The sequence below is a fragment of the Bubalus kerabau genome, chromosome 5 (genome assembly GCF_029407905.1).
Source record: "Bubalus kerabau isolate K-KA32 ecotype Philippines breed swamp buffalo chromosome 5, PCC_UOA_SB_1v2, whole genome shotgun sequence".
In the NCBI taxonomy this organism is placed as follows: Eukaryota; Metazoa; Chordata; class Mammalia; order Artiodactyla; family Bovidae; genus Bubalus; species Bubalus kerabau.
The window spans coordinates 65,895,839-65,910,011 of NC_073628.1; the positions used below are offsets into that span (position 1 = coordinate 65,895,839).

A 14,173-nucleotide genomic window follows, 5' to 3' on the forward strand; every position below is an offset into this window, starting at 1 on the left:
TCAGCTTCAGTATCAGTCCTTCCAATGAATATTCAGGACTGATTTCCTTTAGGATGGACTGGTTGGATCTCCTTGCAATTCAAGGAACTCTCAAGAGTCTTCTCCAGCACCACAGTTCAAAAGCATCAGTTCTTCGGTGCTCAACTTTCTTTATGGTCCAACTCTCACATCCATACATGACTACTGGAAAAACCATAACTTTGACTAGATGGACCTTTGTTGGCAAAGTAATGTCTCTGCTTTTTAATATGCTGTCTATGTTGGTCATAACTTTTCTTCCAAGGAGCAAGCGCCTTTTAATTTCATATGTTGTATTGTACACATAATGAAGAACAAAATTTGGGAAATAATCAGATAAACATTTACAAATATGTTTTCCTTTCTCTTTGGCCTCCTCTTGTTTTTCCTTTTTCAGGAGATCCATGTTTAATTCTCATTTTTCTGCATGTCTGAGCCTTTTGAGACGCTTTTTCCCTCTTGTATTCCCAACCTTTGCTTGGCATGTTTTCTAATTATTGAACTCTGTACACTAAATATGATCATGAATTTACATGTTTATATACCCTGTGGACTAAGTAAAGAGGTAAATTGAGGCAAGTTTTAATTACCAGAAACATTTTATTTGGGACTAGCAGAAGAATGGTAACTGGGGAAACACATGCTGTGCAAGTTACAGGCAAGTCTTTTGAGGGTTTGAAGTGGTCTGTGTGGATGGACAGGGAGTGGAAAGGGGCACATCCATCCAGAGTCCAAGCAGTACATTCAGGGGTCTGAGAATGAGAAGGGACTATTAGGAGGTGTTCACTGGTCAGGAGATGAGTCTTGTCTTCTATAAATCAAGCATTTACAAGAAATCAAGAGGCTCTCAGTTCTTGACTTCTCTTCTTTTGAGGGCGCCTGTGTGAAGTTGGGCATTTCTTGTCCTCTGGCTCCATTTAGATTGAAATCCTTTCCCAAACCCCCCTTTTTAAAAACGTTTTATTTTGGGGTATAGTTGATTAACAATGTTGTGATAGTTTCAGGTGGGCAGCAAAGAGACTCACCCATATATATATACATGTATCTGTTTTCCCCCAAACTACCCACTCATCCAGGCTGCCACATGACATCGAGTAGAGCTTCCTGTGCTGTACAGAAGGACCTTGTTGATAATCCATTTTATTTTTTATTTAGTTAATTTTTTAACTTTTTATTTTATATTAGAGTATAGCCAGTAACAACGTTGTGATAGTTTCAGGTGGCTGGCAAAGGGACTCCGCCACACATATACATGTATTCGTCCTTCCGCATACTCCCCTCCCATCCAGGCTGCCAGATGACATTGAGTAGGGTTCCCTGTGCGGTACAGTAGGACCTTTCCACAAACCCTTTTGACTTGATAGGTCCGTTAGGGCTTTACCCTGGATTTCATCTACGTCATTATTTTGCACATAGTCGGCATTTAAGACATACATGTATTGATTGATTGGAGAAGGAAATGGCAACCCACTCCAGTGTTCTTGCCTGGAGAATCCCAGGGACAGAGGAGCCTGGTGGGCTGCTGTCTATGAGGTCACACAGAGCTGGACATGACTGAAGCGACTTAGCAGCAGCAGCAGCAGTACTGATTGATGGATAAGTGAATGGAAGAATTAAGCAGAAGAGAAATATTTTAAATAAAAATTTGAAACAGGGGTATGTGAAACTTCCACTTTTAGGGAGGTCTTTATTTTTATTTTTTTAATTAAAGTGTAGTTTGTGTACAATGTTTAATTTCTGCTGTATAGAAAAAGTGTTCCATTTATACATATATATATATATATATATACTTTTTCAGATTCTTTTCCATTATAGGTTATTACAAGGTATGTGAATATGGTTCACTGTGTTATTCAGTAGGACCTTGTTGGTTATCTATTTTCTATATGATAGTATGTATATTTTAACCCCCAAATTTCTAATTTATTCCTTCCCTTCATTTCCCCTTTGGTAACTATTAGTCTTCTATGTCTGTGAGTCTGTTTCTTTTGTGTAAATAAATTCATCTGTATCTTTTTTTTTTTTTTTACAGATTCCACATATAAGTGATATCATGTGACATTTGTTTTTCTCTGACTTACTTCACTTAGTATAATAAACTGTTTGGGTTTCTCTTAAACTATAACTCAGGACAGAACTCTGGGAAAATAATGCATCCATTCAAGTGGGTGACAGTGGTTTTATGTCACAAGGGTCACATTTTAATGTATTAATGAAAGCTCATTTTACCAAGGAAGATAATCTGAACCAGTTTATACAGGAAATTCTACTAAGTAGTTGTGTGAATACAAGTGTGATATTTATAAGGACCTGAAACACCTCTGATGATTTGTTTCTCAACCAGAAGGGTCTAACTTTAAACTCTCTCATAAAGATGTGAGCAAAACCTCCTCTCTCTCCAAGATGCTTCACCGTACCTACTTCCATAAAACATTTTGTGAAAGGAGTGACAATGTCCATCTGGCTCATTTTTGTATCCCCCACATCTAATACTCTACATGGCAAGTAGTGGTGTGTTCAATAAATATTTGTTGAGTTAACAACATGTAAACACAGAGATATTTTTTCTCCAGTAAACATTGGCCCCATCATTGGTGAAAGCAGTGTTCACGAGGTAACTTTTAGAAAGTTATAACTCCTAAATGACATTTAACTGAAGTTATACTATTAAATACATATTATTTTTGCTTATATTAATATTTTTTAAAAGGTAATAAAAGTTGTTTCATGATGGTACCTAAGATTATTTAGATTTTGGTGTGGTCCCTGGAGACAATACCGGATAGATATTCACAGAGTGATGATGATTTTCAAGGATACTTCTGCTCCTGTACTGAGCAAGCAGAAAGTTCTTTTGAAAGTCAGTAAGACTTGGGTCATTCTTGCCCCACAGCTCCTGGCGGCTCTACATGGTCAGGAATTTTCTTCCTGTACATATCTGCATAGCCAAAGTGTTTATTGTCTCTGAGTCTTAGCTACAAACCATGTGATTCTAGAAGATGTGCTTCTAATCATCTCACTGAAGTCATAAGCCTTTTCAGGAAAACTTAGATTCCATTTTGAAAAAATATAATGTGAAACAAAGCTAGAGTAAAAAACCCACATCAGCTTGGAAATGATAAGCAGGTAATTCAGTCTGAAGACCTCGTAGGTAAATTTGAAAGCCTGTGTTAATTTTTCAGGATTTCACATCTTTTCAATGAAAGGAAAGTAGATACGGCAACATGATTTTCTAATCTACTTAACATCCATTGATTGGTGAACATCTTGGTTTTTAAGTATCCTATATCATGGACTGACAGATTAGTGCCACTTCAAAATTACTGTCACTTCTCCTTTCTTTGTTATAAATTAGAAATGGATTCTATTTCATATTCCCACAATCATATATTCTTAGTAAAGTATCTTCTAAGAGCAATGCTTCAGTGCTATTTTAAGGCAGGTATATAAAAGTAAATAAAGAACATCATTTCAGTAGATAAAGCTGAAAATGGGAAATACAGAGATATTTGCCAAAGAACAAATATTTAGTAGAAATTTTTTTTTTCCTATTTTCTGGTTGTGCTAGGGATATTAGGAAAATGGAGGAAATTTGCAAAAGATCTTGAGGAGAATATACCTTGTTGACCTATTAAGTAAATATAAATTTTAAAATGAAAATACATATACCCCAAAGTATACATTTTACTTTGCAAAGATACATGATTTGAGCGGCAAGCAGTGCTAGAGCAGCGAGCAGCCAAGAAGAGATACCCAAGTCCAAAATCAGAAGTGGTGGCCGTGAGTAGACATCCCATGTCCAAGGTAAGGTACAGTGGCTGCACTTTGCTGGAGCAGCCGTGAAGAGATACCCCACATCTAAGGTAAGAGAAATCCCAGTAAGACAGTAGGCGCTGAGAGAGGGCATCAGAGGGCAGATAGACTGAAACCACAATCATAGACAACTAGCCAATCTGATCGCATGGACCACAGCAATGTCTAACTCAAAGAAACTAAGCCATGCCATGTAGGGCCACCCAAGACGGACGGGTCACATTGGACAGGTCTGACAAAATGTGGTCCACTGGAGAAAGCAATGGCAGACCACTTCAGTATTCTTCCCTTGAACAGTATGAAAAGGCACAAAGATAGGACACTGAAAGATGAACTCCCCAGGTCAGTAGGTGCCCAATATGCTACTGGAGATCAGTGGAGAAGTAACTCCAGAAAGAATGAAGGGATGGAGCCAAAGCAAAAACAACACCCAGTTGTGGATGTGACTGGTGATAGAAGCAAGGTCTGATGCTGTAAAGAGCAATATTTATAGGAACCTGGAATATCAGGTCCATGAATCAAGGCAAATTGGAAATGGTCAAACAGGAGATGGCAAGAGTGAACATTGACATTCTAGGAATCAGCAAACTAAAATGGACTGGAATGGGTGAATTTAACTCAGATGACCATTATATCTACTACTGTGGGCAGGAATCACTTAGAAGAAATAGAGTAGCCATCATAGTCAACAAAAGAATCCAAAATGCAGTACTTGGATGCAATCTGAAAAATGACAGAATGATCTCTGTTTGTTTCCAAGGCAAACCATTCAGTATCACAGTAATCCAAGTCTATGCCCCGATCACTAATGCTGAAGAAGCTGAAGTTGAATGGTTCTATGAAGACCTACAAGACCTTTTAGAACTAACACCCAAAAAAGATGTCCTTTTCATTATAGGGGACTGGAATCCAAAAGTAGGAAGTCAAGAAACACCTGGAGTAACAGGCAAATTTGGCCTTGGAGTACAGAATGAAGCAGGGCAAAGGCTAATAGAGTTTTTCCAAGAGAATGCACTGGTCATAGCAAAGACCCTCTTTCAACAACACAAGAGAAGACTCTACACATGGACATCACCAGATGGCCAACACTGAAATCAGATTGATAATATTTTTTGCAGCCAAAGATAGATAAGCTCTATACAGTCAGCAAAAACAAGACCAAGAGCTGGCTATGGCTCAAATCGTGAAATCCTTATTGGCAAATTCAGACTTAAATTGAAGAAAGTGGGGGAAACTACTAGGCCATTCAGGTACGACCTAAATCAAATCCCTTATGATTATACAGTGGAAATGAGAAATAGATTTAAGGGACTAGATCTGATAGACAAAGTGCCTGATGAACTATTGACAGAGGTTCATGACATTGTACAGGAGACAGGGAGCAAGACCATCCCCCAAAAAAGAAATGCAAAAAAGCAAAATGGCTGTCTGAGGAGGCCTAACAAATAGCTGTGAAAAGAAGAGAAGCAAAAAGCAAAGGAGAAAAAGGAAAGATATACCCATTTGAATGCAGAGTGTCAACGAAGAGCAAGGATAGATAAGAAAGCCTTCCTCAGTGATCAGTGCAAAGAAATAGAGGAAAACAACAGAATGGGAAAGACTAGAGATCTCTTCAAGAAAATTAGCAATACCAAGGGAACATTTCCTGCAAAGATGGGCTCAATAAAGGACGGAAATGGTATGGACCTAACAGAAGCAGAAGATATTAAGAAGAGGTAGCAGGAATACACAGAAGAACTGTACAAAAAAGATCTTCACGACCCAGATAATCACGATGGTGTGATCACTCACCTAGAGCCAGACATCCTGGAATGTGACGTCAAGTGGGTCTTAGGAAGCATCACTATGAACAAAGCTAGTGGAGGTGATGGAACTCCAGTTGAGCTATTTCAAATCCTAAAAGATGATGGTGTGAAAGTGCTCCACTCAATATGCCAGCAAATTTGGAAAACTCAGGAGTGGCCACAGGACTGGAAAAGGTCCGTTTTCATTCCAATCCCAAAGAAAGGCAATGCCAAAGAATGCTCAAACCACTGCACAATTGCACTCATCTCACACACTAGCAAAGTAATGCTCAAGATTCTTCAAGCCAGTCTTCAGCAATATGTGAACTGAACTTTCAGATGTTCAAGCTGGTTTTAGAAAAGGCAGAGGAACCAGAGATCAAATTGCCAACATTGGCTGGATCATGGAAAAAGCAAGAGAGTTCCAGAAAAACATCTTTTCTGCTTTATTGACTATGCCAAGCCTTTGACTGTGTGGATCACAGTAAACTGTGGAAAATCCTGAAAGAGATGGGAATACCAGACCACCTGACCTGCCTCTTGAGAAAGCTATATGCAGGTCAGGAAGCAACAGTTAGAACTGGACATGGAACAACAGACTGCTTCCAAATAGGAAAAGGAGTATGTCAAGGCTGTATATTGTCACCCTGTTCAACTTCTATGCAGAATATATCATGAGAAACGCTAGGCTGGAAGAAGCACAAGCTGGAATCAAGATTGCCAGGAGAAATATCAATAACCTCAGATATGCAGATAACACCACCCTTATGGCAGAAAGCAAAGAAGAACTAAAAAGCCTCTTGATGAAAGTGAAAATGGAGTGAAAAAGTTGGCTTAAAGCTCAACATTCAGAAAATGAAGATCATGGCATCTGGTCCCATCACTTCATGGCAAATAAATGGGGAAACAGTGGCTGACTATTTTTTCAGGCTCCAAAATCACTGCAGATGGTGACTGCAGCCATAAAATTAAAAGATGTTTACTCCTTGGAAGGAAAGTTATGACCAACCTAGACAGCATATTAAAAAGCAGAGATGTTACTTTGCCAACAAAGGTCCATTAGTTAAGGTTATGGTTTTTCCAGTAATCAAGTATACTGTGGTGTTGGAGAAGACTCTTGAGAGTCCCTTGGACTGCAAGGAGATCCAACCAGTCAAATCCAAAGGAAATCAGTCCTGAATATTCATTGGAAGGACTGATGCTGAAGCTAAAGCTCCGATACTTTGGCCACCTGATGAGAAGAACTGACTTATTTGAAAAGACCATGATGCTGGGATAGATTGAAGGCAGGAGGAGAAGGGGATGACATAGGAAGAGATGGCTTGATGGCATCACTGACTCAACAGACATGAGTTTGGATGAACTCCGGGAGTTGGTGATGGACAGGGAGGCCTGGCATGCTGCAGTTCGTGGGCTTACAAAGAGTTGGACATGACTGAGTGACTAAACTGAACTAAACTGAAGCAGATCATTAGAGTTTTGTTTAATTTCTCCATATATTCCTTTGTTATCACTCTATTTTCAATCAAGTTATGAGAGCAGTTTTTTTTTTTATAATAATCCAACTCTGATTGTGATTTTGTTGTTTTTTTTCAGGGGTCCAAGCTGGGTTATCTACGGTAAACCTGTTCCCACGCAGACATGTAGCACATGATAGTTTTAGAAGGGAAAATTTAATGCTGGGAATTGGGAGAGGAGCTGTTTCAATATAATCTAATTTAATTTTGACCAGAAAGATCATTTTCAGCAACTTTGGTTTGAGACCTATAGCTTGTATTTTAGTTAGGCAGAGATTTGTTGCTGGTGTTTTACCCAGAGAGAGATTTGCAGAGGATGAGTGAGGTCATGGGCTTCCCAGGTGGCACAGTGGTAAAGAATCTGCCTACCAATGTAGGAGATGCAAGAGATGTGGGTTCAATCCCTGGGTGGGGAAGGTCTCCTGGAGTAGGAAATGGTAACCCACTCCAGCATTCTTGCCTGGGAAATCCCAGACTACAGTCCATGTGGTTACGAAGAGTCAGACACAGCTGAGCACACATGCACAGTGAGGTTGTAGGAGTTTTAGTTTTTACTTTATTGCATAGACTACATAGGCCTGAGATAAAAGAAAGGATCGCCACTGGACTTTGCAAGGACTTTGCAGGAGGATGGTCATTTATTAGCTTTTTTTTTTTTAAGTGAACTTTTGTTCATCATAACAGTATTATTGTCACAAATCAAATAGGAATCTCCCAGGAGCCCTTTCTTTGTTCTTTGATTCAGAATATTACTCTATTTTAAGCTTATAGGAAAAATGTGACTTTAGTGTCCCAATGTTCCAATATCTGACCATATAGTTCTTCCTGAGGCAGATAAATGTTAGGATCAGATTTGTATCAGGTTCCATATTATTGGTTTTGGGGGGGTTTTTTGTTTGTTTGTTTGTTTTCACTTTATTCTGTGACTTTGGAAGGACAGCTGCCAAGGTTGGTTTGAGACTTTTTATGACTTTTCTCACTCACTGATTCAACTATTTTAGCATTGACTTTTGTCCTTCTCCAGGGAATAGAGATGCTCCTAGTGACAGAGAAAGAAATTGAACATCAAGGAGCAAGAGAAGGAAACTAGAGAGAAGCAATATCAGTGAATTTTAAGGCAAAAGAGAATGGAAATTGCCACTGGGTATTTTCACATAGAATCAGGTTATAAAAGTAGATTTTAAAAGTTTTATTGTTTTATTTTATTTTTTTGGTCTGGAAGCATAAAAACAACTAGAGATGGAGGGTCACAAAATCTTACTTGAAAGAGTTCTGATAATCTTGTTAGGCTGAGTTTAGATTGTGTAGAATGTCCTTTTCTTTTTACTTATTCTACTTGTAGATACATTTCTTAGTTCTTTTCTGAGCATCTGTGTTTCACCTGAAAGCCCAAACCAGATAACTGAACAGATGGCCAATTCTTTTATTGCTAAAACATTAGTCCTTCTCCCATACCTCTCCAAATATGTATGCCCAAATTTAGGTCTATTCACATAAAAGAACCATGCTTATAAAGTGATCATCATGAGTCTTGTGATCATCATTTATTTTTATCATGACAGTTATCACTATTTGGTATAGTCTTATTTGTTTATCATTTGTGTCCTCCCATTAGATGGTAAAGCTTTTAAAAATATAGATTGATTTATTTGGCTGCACTGGGTCTTAGCTGTGGCATGTAGGATGCCTGAACATTCTAGTTCCCTGAACATGGGTCAGCCCCAGGCCTCCTGCATTGGGAGTGCAAAGTCTTAGCCACTGGACCACCAGGGACATCCTGATTTGTAGGGAAGGGTACCATAGAGAGCTGCACAAAAAGAGAGCTCTGAAGATTGCAAAAGGTCCCCCTCAAGTCTTCAGTTGCATACTCCCCAGTACTGACATTATAATCTACATAGGAAATACAATGGATTCTACAAAAATTATTAGAACTAATATGTCAGTTTAGCAAATTTACAGATTAATATACAAGATCAACACACAAGCATCAAGTGTATTCCTATATATTAGCAACAACTAGAAACTGATACATATAATGGAAAAAAATCACCATACCCCATCATACCCCAAAGGCGATTTATGCTAGGCATGCAAAACCAATTCAATATTCATCAGTTAAAATATATGACACCAAAAGAACACATGAATAAGCAAAAATCAAGAAGTGGAACTACATCAAACTAAAGCATTTCTGCATGGCAAAGGAAACAATTATCAGAATGAAAAAAGAAAGCAACCTACATAATCGAAAAGAATCTGCCTGCAATGCAGGAGACCTGGGTTGGGAAGAGCCCCTAGAAAAGGGAATGACTACGCACTCCACTATTCTTGCCTGGAGAATACCATGGACAGAGGACAGTCTGCCTGGAAGACTACAGTCCATGGTTGCAACCTGACTGAGCAACTAACACTCACATAATGGGAGAAGATATTTGAAAACAATGTATCTATTAAGGGTTTAATACATAAAATATATAAGGAACTCATACAACTCAATAGCAATCCATGAATTGATAACCTAATTATAAAATGGGCAAATGACCTCAATAGATATTTTTGCAGAGAATACATACAAATAGCCAAATGGGTACATGAAAAGGTGCTCAATATTACTGGTTATCAGAGAAATGTAAATCAAAACCATGGTGAGATATCTCTTTATATCTGTTAGGATGGGTATTATCCAAAAGATAAGGTAACAAGGATTGGAAAGCATTTGAAGAAAACAGAACCCTTGCATACTTCCCAGGTAGCTCAGCTGGTAAAGAATCCACCTGCAATTCAAAAGACCCCAGCTTGATTCCTGGGTCAGGAAGTTCCCCTGCAGAAGGAATAGGCTACCCAATCCAGTATCTTAGGCTTCCCTGGTGGTTCAGATGGTAAAGAATCCTCCTGCAATGTGGGAGACCTGGGTTCGATCCCCTGGTTGGGAAAATCCCCTGGAAGAAGGCATGGCTACCGACTCCAACATTATTGCCTGGAGAACCCCCTTGGACAGAAGAGGCTGGCGGACTACAATCTGAGAAGTCACAAAAAGTCAGACATGACTGAGTGACTAAGCACATACCATTAATAAGAACATAAATTTCTATCGGCATTATGGAAAACAGTATGGACACTCCTCAAAAAATTAAAAATAGAACTACATGATATAGCAATCCCATGTAAAGATAAATGGATTTTTAAAACTGGATACACCCATACAAATGGAATATTATTATTCAGCCATTAAAAAGAAGGAAATGTCACCATTTGCAACAACATAGAATGGATCTAGAGGACATTTACACTAAGTAAACTAAGCTAGATACTGAAAGACAATCACTACATCATCTCATTTATATGTGAAAGGAAAAAAAGAGAAAAAAAATGAAACCTCTAGCACCAGAGAGAAGAATGCAGATTGCGAGGGGTAGAAGATGAAGAAAATGGAGAGGTGTTGATCCAAAGGTCCACTATCAAGGGAACGAAAAGACGAGCCACAGATGGGGAGAAAATACTTGTGAAACACATATCCGATAAAAGACTGCTATACAAAACATACAAAGAATACTTAAAAGTCAACAGTAAGAAAATTAATCCAATTAAAAAATGGGCAAAAGATCTTCTTACCAAAGAAGATATACAGATGTAAAATTAGCATAGGAAAAGACACTCCACATCTTATGTTACTAGAGAATTTCAAATTAAAGTAACAGTGAAATAACATGGCACACATATCAGAACAGAGAAAATCCAGAACACTGACAACACCAAATGCTGATGAGGATATGGAGAAACTCTTGGGACTCATCAAGGCAGTTCAGTGGTTAAGACTGCACGTCCAATGCAGGGGGCATGCACTTGATCCCTGATCTTAGCATTAAGATCCCACATGCCACAGTATGCAGTCAAGAAATTTAAAAAAAAAAAATTTTTTTTTTTTAAAGAGAGAAACTCGCATTCATTGCTAGTAGGAATGCAAAATGGTACAACCACTTTGGGAGAAGTTTGGCAGTTTCTTACAAAAGTAAACATTCTTACAGTCAGTCAGTTCAGTCACTCAATCATGTCCGATTCTTTGCAGCCCCAAGAACCGCAGCACGCTAGACTTCCCTGTTCATCAGCAGCGCCCAGAGGTTACTCAAATTTATGTCCATCGAGTCGGTGATGCCATCCAACCATCTCATCCTCTGTCGTCCCCTTCTCCTGCCTTCAATCTTTCCCAGCATCAGGGTTTTTTCCACTGAGTCAGTTCTTCACATCAAGTGGCCAAAGTATTGGAGATTCAGCTTCAGCATCAGTCCTTCCATTGAATATTCAGGTCTGATTTCCTTTAGGTTTGACTGGTTGGATCTCCTTGCACCCCAAGGGACTCTCAAGAGTCTTCTCCAACACCACAGTTCAAAAGCATCAATACTTCGGTGTTCAGCTTTCTTTATAGTACAACTCTCATGTCCATACATGACTACTGGAAAAACCATAGCTTTGACTAGATGGACCTTTGTGGGTAAAGTAATGTCTCTGTTTTTTAATATGCTGTCTAGGTTGGTCATAGCTTTTCTTCCAAGGACCAAGCATCTTTTAAATTCATGGCTGCAATCACCATCTGCAGTGATTTTGGAGCCCAAAAAAATAAAGTCTCTCACTGTTTGCATTGTTTCCCCATCTATTTGCCTTGAAGTGATGGGGCCAGATGCCATGATCTTCGTTTTCTGAATGTTGAGTTTTAAGCTAACGTTTTCACTCTTCTCTTTAACTTTCATCAAGAGGCTCTTTAGTTCTTCACTTTCTGCCATAAGGGTGGTGTCATCTGCATATCTGAGGTTACTGATATTTCTCCCGGCAATTTTGATTCCAGCTTGTGCTTCATCCAGCCTGGCGTTTTGTATGATGTATTCTGCATAGAAGTTAAATGAGCAGGGTGACAATATACAGCCTTGACATACTCCTTTTCCTATTTGGAACCAGTCTGTTGTTCCACGTCCAGTTCTAACTGTTGCTTCTTGACCTGCATATAGATTTCTCAGGAAGCAGGTAAGGTGGTCTGGTATTCCCATCTCTTTATGAATTTTCCACAGTTTACTGTGACCTACACAGTCAAAGGCTTTAGTAAAGCAGAAGTAGATGTTTTTCTGGAGCTCTCTCATTTTTTTGATGATCCATCAGATGTTGGCAATTTGATCTCTTGTTCCTCTGTCTTTTCTAAATCCAGCTTGAACATCTGGAATTTCATGTCTCATGTACTGTTGAAGCCTGGCTTGAAGAATTTTGAGCATTACTTTGCTAGCGTGTGAGATAAGTGCAATTGTGCAGTACTTTGAACATTCTTTGGCATTGCCTTTTTTGGGGATTGGAGTGAAAACTGACCTTTCCCAGTCCTGTGGCCACTGCTGAGTTTTCCAAATTTGTTGGCATATTGAGTGTAGCACTTTCACAGCATCATCTTTTAGGATTTGAAATAGCTTAACTGGAATTCCATCACCTTCACTAGCTTGAAGATGGCATAGTAGAAGGACATGTGCTCGTCTTCTCCTGTAATAACTCCAAAATTACAACTTACTGCTGAACAACCATCGATAGGAGAATGTTGGAGCCCACCAAAAAAAGATGCCCCGTGTCCAAAGGCAAAGGAGAAGCCCCAGCAAGATGGCAGGACAGGTGAAACCACATTTAGAATCAAATCCCATACTTGCCAGAGAGGCTCGGAGGGCTCAAACAAACCTTATGTGCACCAGGACCCAGGGACCTCCCAGAGACTGAGCCAGAACTGTGTCTGAGTGTCTCCTGAGGAGGTATGGGTCAGCAATGGACTGCTGCAGGGGCAGGTGCTCTGGGTGCAGCAGACCTGGGTATGACATAAGCCCTCTTGGAGGAGGTCACCATTAACCCCACCATAGAACTGCCAGAACTTAAACAGGACTGGGGAAACAGACTCTGGGAGGGCACAAACAAAACTTTGTGTACACCAGGACCCAGGAGGAAGGAGCAGTGATCCTGCAAGAGACTGACCCAGACTTACCCATGAGTATCCAGGAGTCTCTGGCAGAGGCATGGGTCGGCAATGGCCTGCTGCAGGACTGGGGGCACTGAGGGTAGCAATGCCTACACAGGACCTTTTGAAGGAGGTCACCATTATCTTCATTACCTCCACCTTAGTTTGGCCTCAGGTCAAACAACAGGGAGGGAACACAGCCCTGCCCTTCAATAGAAAATTGGATTAAAGATTTACTGAGCACCGCCCATAAGAACAAGACCCAGTTTCCCCCACAGTCAGTCTCTCCCATCAGGAAGTTTCCATAAGCCTCTTATCCTTCTCTATCAGAGAGAGCAAACAGACTGAAAACCACAATCACAGAAAACTAACCAATCTGGTCACATGGACCACAGCCTTATCTAACTCAATGAAACTCATGAGCATGTAGGACCACCCAAGATGGACAGGTCATGGTGGAGAGCTCTGACAAAATGTGATTCACTGGAGAAAGGAATGGAAAACCACTTCGGTATTCTTGCCTTGAGAAGCCCATGATCAGTATTCTTACAGTACAATCCAGCAATCATGCTCTCTGATATTTAATCTGTCAATGACAAATTGGCACTTGCCAAGGGCATTTGCTATCTGTCTCTGTGGAGATTGAATCATGTGCTGCTGCTGCAACTGTTGACTTTGATAAGGCCTGAAGGAAGTTCCAAAGAATAGCAAGAAGAGATAAGAAAGCCTTCCTCAGCGATCAATGCAAAGAAATAGAGGAAAACAACAGAATGAGAAAGACTAGAGATCTCTTCAAGAAAATTAGAGATACCAAGGGGAACATTTCATGCAAAGATGGGCTCGATAAAGGACAGAAATGATATGGACTTGACAGAAGCAGTAAATGTTAAGAAGAGGTGGCAGGAATACAAAGAAGAACTGTACACAAAAGATCTTCATGACCAAGACAATCACGATGGTGTGATCACTCACCTAGAGCCAGATATCCTGGAATGTGAAGTCAAGTGGGCCTTAGAAAGCATCACTACGAACAAAGCTAGTGGAGGTGATGGAATTCCAGTTGAGCT

General features: G+C 39.7%; 1 long non-coding RNA gene across 1 annotated transcript; it reads right to left on the minus strand.

Annotated features, from left to right (window-relative positions):
- Window positions 1–648: 648 nt before the first annotated feature.
- On the minus strand, window positions 649–13,252 carry LOC129653909 (uncharacterized). Its single transcript, XR_008715267.1, has 3 exons — window positions 13,134–13,252; window positions 5,623–5,727; window positions 649–770 (listed from the first exon to the last, which is right to left on the minus strand). It is a non-coding gene; the product is annotated as an uncharacterized LOC129653909 (long non-coding RNA).
- Between the last annotated feature and the right edge of the window lie 921 nt (window positions 13,253–14,173).